A 6,268-nucleotide genomic window follows, 5' to 3' on the forward strand; every position below is an offset into this window, starting at 1 on the left:
CTCCCCTCAACTCCCCGTCACCGTGACAGACCCCTGGCCCCCCTCAGACCTTGATGGATGGCTCCCATGTCGATTTCATACATCTCTATCTTCTCCAGGAGCTGTGACACAAGTAATTGGTGTCACCTTTGTTGATTGCATGCCGAGTGCTGACAAAACAGTCCCTAACAGGGAGCTCCGGGGTCCTGTGCTCGATTCTGTGGATGAAGGAACCGCCAGGGACGGACCTAGCTGACCCGCGGAGAGGCAGCTGGCCCCGCTGGACCAGCGGGGGCCAGTGCAAAGGTATCCTGGCCCCAACCTGGAGAACGTGCCGGAATCCTGCTACACTGGGGGCAGCGCTGTGTTTGGGATCCATGACTCGTCCCCAAGGCTGTGCTGGGGGGTGACCCACACCTCTCTGATCACTGCCGTCCATGCTGCTCCTAGGCCGGGCGGTTGGCGGGGGGTAACCCTCGAGGAGGGGCCCCGTCTCCTGCCAGCAAGGATGCCGCCCTTCGCCAGCACAGATGACGTGTCCAAGGCGAAATGAGTTTCACCGACAAGTGTAGATGTTGGCGAGGGGAAGTGTTGGGGAGGTGGGCTAGGGTGGGTAAAAGCCCCGTCGCCTGCTCTTGACCAGAGAGACCTTGCATCAAGCCAGGCCCAATCTGACCTGGGGCCTTGGCCTTTCTAGCCTCCGGGGTGGAGAGGTGGGGAGGGGCCTCCCGAATGTCTCATCATTCGCAAGAGGACGGCAGCCTCACCCAGGCCCACGGCTTAGCAGAGAGGCCTGCGGTGAAGCAGGAACTCACACAGGGGCCCTCCTGGGTGTGGCCCCAGGAGAAACACCTTCTCCGAGCTACCCCATCCCTAGCCAGAGTTCAACAGAGACAAACCGGCCAGGGGAAGGCTACCTGGGGGCGGTGCCCTATGTCACTTCTCTCCATCCTCTAGCATCTGCCCCTTAGAATTTTGCCTTAAAATTCAGCTGAAACAGCCGATGGCAGGGTGCACGGGCCCTGTCTCAGTGGCCTCCTTGTAGGGCCTTTCATGACTGGCCCCTGCCTGACCCTGGGAGAAGCTCTGAGAAGCAGGGTCCTGGAGCCCAGGAAGGTTCCAGTGTCCTGCTCTGAGTTCTTTCCAGGAGGATTTTGGACGAGGCTTGGTCTTTGGTTTTAGTATCAGAAGTAACATTTTGGTGTTTTTGTTTGTTGTTTTTCTGCTCCTCCCAAACAACCTGTGATCGATGGTGCTTCTCCCTCCTGGTGGTGGCCGCACCCCTCACCCGCGAGGGACGTCACCCTCTCTCCTGGCTCTGCTTAACCTCTCTTCCCTTGTTTTCTTTTCCCCTCAACCTTCTTCTTTATTTTGTTTTACCCTGTTACGTTGTCTGCATCTCGTAGGTTGCTGTAAGTCCTTTTCAGTATAAGGCTGGACTAAGCAATGAATAAAGAGACGCAGACTCAGTCTGGATTTAGGAAAGAGACAAATATCCTCAGGGCACACCATTGATCCCCTGGGCCGTTCCTCCTGGGGTCTCCAGTTCTGGCCTGGGGAGATGTGATCATACAGTCTACACACTTTGCTCCATACCTACCACGTGCCATGAGCCATACACGAAGCGACGACGGCACCTGGGATGTCTCAGCAGCCACTCCTGGCTAAGAGCAGAGGCACTTCCCCTCGGGGTGACTTGGTCGGCATCTGCAGGCACTCAGCCTCCGAGGCAACTTGGCCTCACGTTTGGCCAAGCCGCAAGGTCTCTGTCTATCAGCTGCCCCGACGGCTTATCTACCTGCGGGATGGGCAGGCCCGCTGGGGTGTCCTGCGTGTGCGCCCGGACGCTCTGCACGCCTGGGGGTGTTGAAGAGCCCTCCTGCTGGGCATGGGACAGGCTAGAGAGCAGCAGGGTGAGTCAGAGGTCACGGGCCTCGGGGGGTCAGAGCTGAGGTCATCCCGGGAGCCACTCGCTCCTTGCTCCAGCTGTGTGATGCTTGCTCCTTTGCCCGGGGAAGGCTGGAAGGTCCCTCCCTGGGGTCATGATTCCCTGTCTGCCCCTGCCCTGCCCACAGAGAGAGAGGGGTCTCGGGGTGGGGGGCGGTGGTTGGAGCAATGCCGAGGCTGCCCCCCGCAGCTCCTTCCCAGGGCCCCGGGCTCCCCCCTCAGAGCCCCACCACGCGGCAGCCTCCGGCCTGGCCCCTGGGACCTGCAGCTCCTTCCTCCATCCCGCCCGGCTTGGGAGAGTCCCGCGGCCGCCTCATTGTCCCGCCGCTGCCGCTCTTCCTCTGCCCCATTGTTCCTGTTATCAGCGACCTCCACGCTGCAGCGGCTGCACGGGAAGGCGTGGCTGCCACTGAGGCCGAGGCCGAGGCCGGCCCAGGTGTCCTGCTGGCACAGTCGGGTCCTTCAGCCTTGTCCCAGAGCCCGTGGTGGGTTACGTGGCGCACGGCCGTGCGCTTTTGGGGGGATCTTGGTTCTCGGTGCTTGGGAGGAAGGGGCAGGAGACTCTGAGCACCCCCCTTTCCAGCTGTGATATCTGCAGGTACCGGCAGCCTCTCCAAGTCTCTCCTTCAAGGCCAAGGTCCTGCACAGTCAGAATCTCCGCATCTCTGTTTCCTTCTCTGCAGGTGCAGGCCTGCCTGTTTTCCTTCTTCTTTTTTTTTTTTTTTTTTTTTTTGATGTGGACCATTTTTTTAAAGTCTTTATTGAATTTGTTACAATATTGCTTCTGTGTTATGTTTTGGTTTTTTGGTCAAGAGGCATGTGGGATCTTAGTTCCCTGACCAGGGAATCGAACCTGCCCCCCCTGCTTTGGAAGGCGAAGTCTTAACCACTGGACCGCCAGGGAAGTCCCCTGCCTGTTTTCTTGACAGGACCAAATAAGGCTGAGGAAATGAAAGTGTGTGAAGTGAGTGGTTTAGATTAGAGCAGGCCTAATAAAGCAGATCCTATCCAGAGTTTTTCGGGACGAAGGGGCTGGGGGAAGGGAGAGGGAAGCTTGCTTTTGGTCTGCACTGGGCTAGAATATTCTAGGCGTCTCAGGAGAGCTGGCATGGTACAGATTTAGCAAATAAAAAGAAAGGACACCCAACTCAATTTGAAATTCAGATAAAGAATTATTTGTAAAATATCAGTATGTCCCCTGCAATATTTGGGACAGACTTATACTAAAAGATTATTCTTTGTTTATCTGAAATTCAAATTGAATTGAGTGTCCTGTATTTTATCTGGCACCTCTACATAAGACCCCTTGTGGGGTGCAGAATGCTGCAGGGAGGCCGTTGGGAAGTTCAGACAGGATTGGGAATGGCGGGGGGGGGGGGTTCCTTTGGATCTTTCTCATTCCCTAGAGTTTCTCTGGAGCATCTTTTCCAGAATCCTCTAGGAGACGGGCAGGCTGGAGGTGGGTCCCCAGGGCACAGGGATGCCCCAAGTCTGAGGCCCCCAGAACAGCCTGAGTCAGACATACGGGCCCAGAGCTCTTTGCAGCCTCCTGTGGTGGAGCTCCCTCCTCAGGGCTGTGGGTGCATATGGGGAAGTCGGCAGAGCCGGCCTGGTAATCCCGGTGGATCAAGGAAAGAACCCCGGGCCGGGCGGCCAACTCCGTTCCCACCAGCTGGGACGCCTCGCCCTCTGCTGGCAGGTGCTGATATGACAGGCATCTCTTTCAGGGACGGTCCCTGCAAGGATTACCAGACAAGCCGCATCCTCAGTTCATCTTCCACTCTTCTGTATCTGCTCTGGGAGAATCGGAATTGTGGCTTTTCTGTGAAGAAAGATTCACCGTCATGAATCTATGTTGTTGATACAACCCCATTTCTTTTATGCTAGGCAAGCAGGATCTTGGAGAAAACGAGATATAACGTTCACTAATTTTGCCTTCCAGAAGGAGTGGACTTGGTAACTTCTAGAAACAAAAAGAGGTAACGTCTCTCAGTCTGTGAGGTGATGACTCTCAGAGTCATTAATAGCGGTGGGAGCATCGGAACGGCATGACCATCATCTTGTTCACTATAGCAGGAACGCAGTTCTAAAGTCTCTTTGCTGTTCCCTTCTATTAACATGGATAATTATTTGCTTCCTGTGATCCCCTGTTTTAGTTCAAGACACCTCCAAGTGACCAGAGATCTCAGGACAGAATTCTCTACAAGCTACTCAATGAGCCAGTAACACAATTCCTACAGATAACAGCCAAAGGGGATCATGAGAGGCTTCTATCAACTCCAGCCAATGAACAGTTTAACTTTATGTACTGAATACAGGAAATAGTAGATACTTTTTCTTCATCAAGATATTTATAATCCCCATGGAAAAGTGACATGGTTATAAGTATGAGCTAATACAGCTGCAAGGATTTATGATGTGCAAACAGGGCAGACCCAGGTTTTCCGAGGACTTCTTAAAAAACAGACTCTCAGACCTCACATGAATAACGAGACTCCTAAGTGAATACTTATTTGGAATGAGTAAGTGAATTACAACGATTTGCATATTTTTATAAGACTATTTTTTGGTGCCTTTCTAGATTCACAGCAAACTAGAGAAGGTGGTACAGAGATTCCCTGCCCCCCACATGCGGGGCCCCATCCTTAACATCCTCCACCGCAGCGGTGCTTTGGTTACAGTCGACGACCCTGCATCAACACCTCATAATCACCTTAGTTTACCGTAGGGTTCAGCCTCTGTGTTGTAAACTCTATGGGCTTGGATAAATGTCCAGGGATATGTCTCCACCATCAGAGTATCATAAAGTGGTTTCGCTGCCCTAGAAATCCTCTGTGCTCCACCTACTCAATCCTCCCCACCCCCAACATCTGGTGACCACTGATCTTTTTACTTTCTCCATAGTTTTGCCCAAGGAGCAGATTTTTAAAAGATGAAAAACAGGAATATCAGGAAACCAGGAAAATAATCCAGACAAGCTTCTGGCTCTGTATATTTGTTTATCCTCTGCTTGGGACATAGTTCCAGTGCTGGGAGCCCTAAGACATGCTCCCACTGATGCACGACTTGTGGCTTTGCACCTTCATCTTGTGGCACTGGTGGGTCATTGGGGTGTTCCTGGAAGCCATTTCAACACCAAGATGGTTGACAATGTTTAATTACACAGAAGTGACTAAAGTGCAGGCGCGCGCATGTGTGTGTGTATGATGGCAAGTATGATGGAGGGAAAGTCAGAGTGGAAACAAACAGTCTTAACCAATTTGTGATTAAAATAGCTTACATTTGCAAATTTCACAAACACATGTACTGTTTGAATAGAGGTTGCTAGGGCACTTGGCTAGCCATGAGGGGCCTCCAGACTTAACCTTTGTTGGTTTCAGGGTAAACCTCCCACCACATACAGACCAAGGCCAAATCTCAAAACAAATAAAGTCAACATTATCCACAAATGAGACTAAAATTTTGAGAATAACACTAGGGACATCCAGTCATTTTCAGTGTTTCAAGTGTCTTGAAGGCATTTTTCTAACAGTGATACTGATTTCCGCCTATGATTTATAGGAACCAGACTCCTAACCTGTAAGCCCAATAGATAATCAACCAGACTCCTAACCGGTAAGCCCAATAGATAATCAAACACTCTTTATTTACCGTTTATAAGATCTAGCTGTATCCCGAATTCTCAATGTTAAATTTAATCTGCAGTATTCATATTAGGCCCAATTTGTGCTGTCTCAACCCTACCCTGTGTCCCACTGCAGGGACGTTACCATGGTAGCAAATGCTGGGCAAACAAGAATAATAGAGGGAAGGCATCTCGGGGAAGCAATTCATTCTGAAGCAATATGGACATGAGGTTCAAAGTCAGTGGAACAGAACAAGAGGAAATGTAACACAATGGGTGCAGGTTGGTTTAAGGGCTTCTGGACAAGGAGGACGGCTACTGAGTCTCTGAGTAAGACAGGGAGCTCTTTGTGAACTTATGACCTGAGCCTCTATTGGGCTGGTTTGGACCTGGTTTGGAGGAGATAGGAGAGGCAGCTAGATGACCACTCTCGGGGCATCAGAATTCTTTCTCTTGTCCAAGGCTCACGCTTGGATTTTAGGTAAACAGCGCCCTCTACTGCTAAATAACTTTTACGACAGCTCAGAGGGCAATGGTTCCCTTGAAGGCTCTGTCTACAGGCTCATTCCCCCCGCCCCCCAGGAAACCTGAACTTCTAAAGACGTTTGCAGGTGATAATGTGGGTAGTGATCTAGGATAACCTGGGCACAGCCGTTTGAGACGAATCCCCGTGTCCACAGTCCCTGGTGCCTGGGCTTTCTGGGTGGCATGGCTGCC

This window comes from Balaenoptera acutorostrata, chromosome 6 (genome assembly GCF_949987535.1).
Source record: "Balaenoptera acutorostrata chromosome 6, mBalAcu1.1, whole genome shotgun sequence".
Taxonomy (NCBI): domain Eukaryota; kingdom Metazoa; phylum Chordata; class Mammalia; order Artiodactyla; family Balaenopteridae; genus Balaenoptera; species Balaenoptera acutorostrata.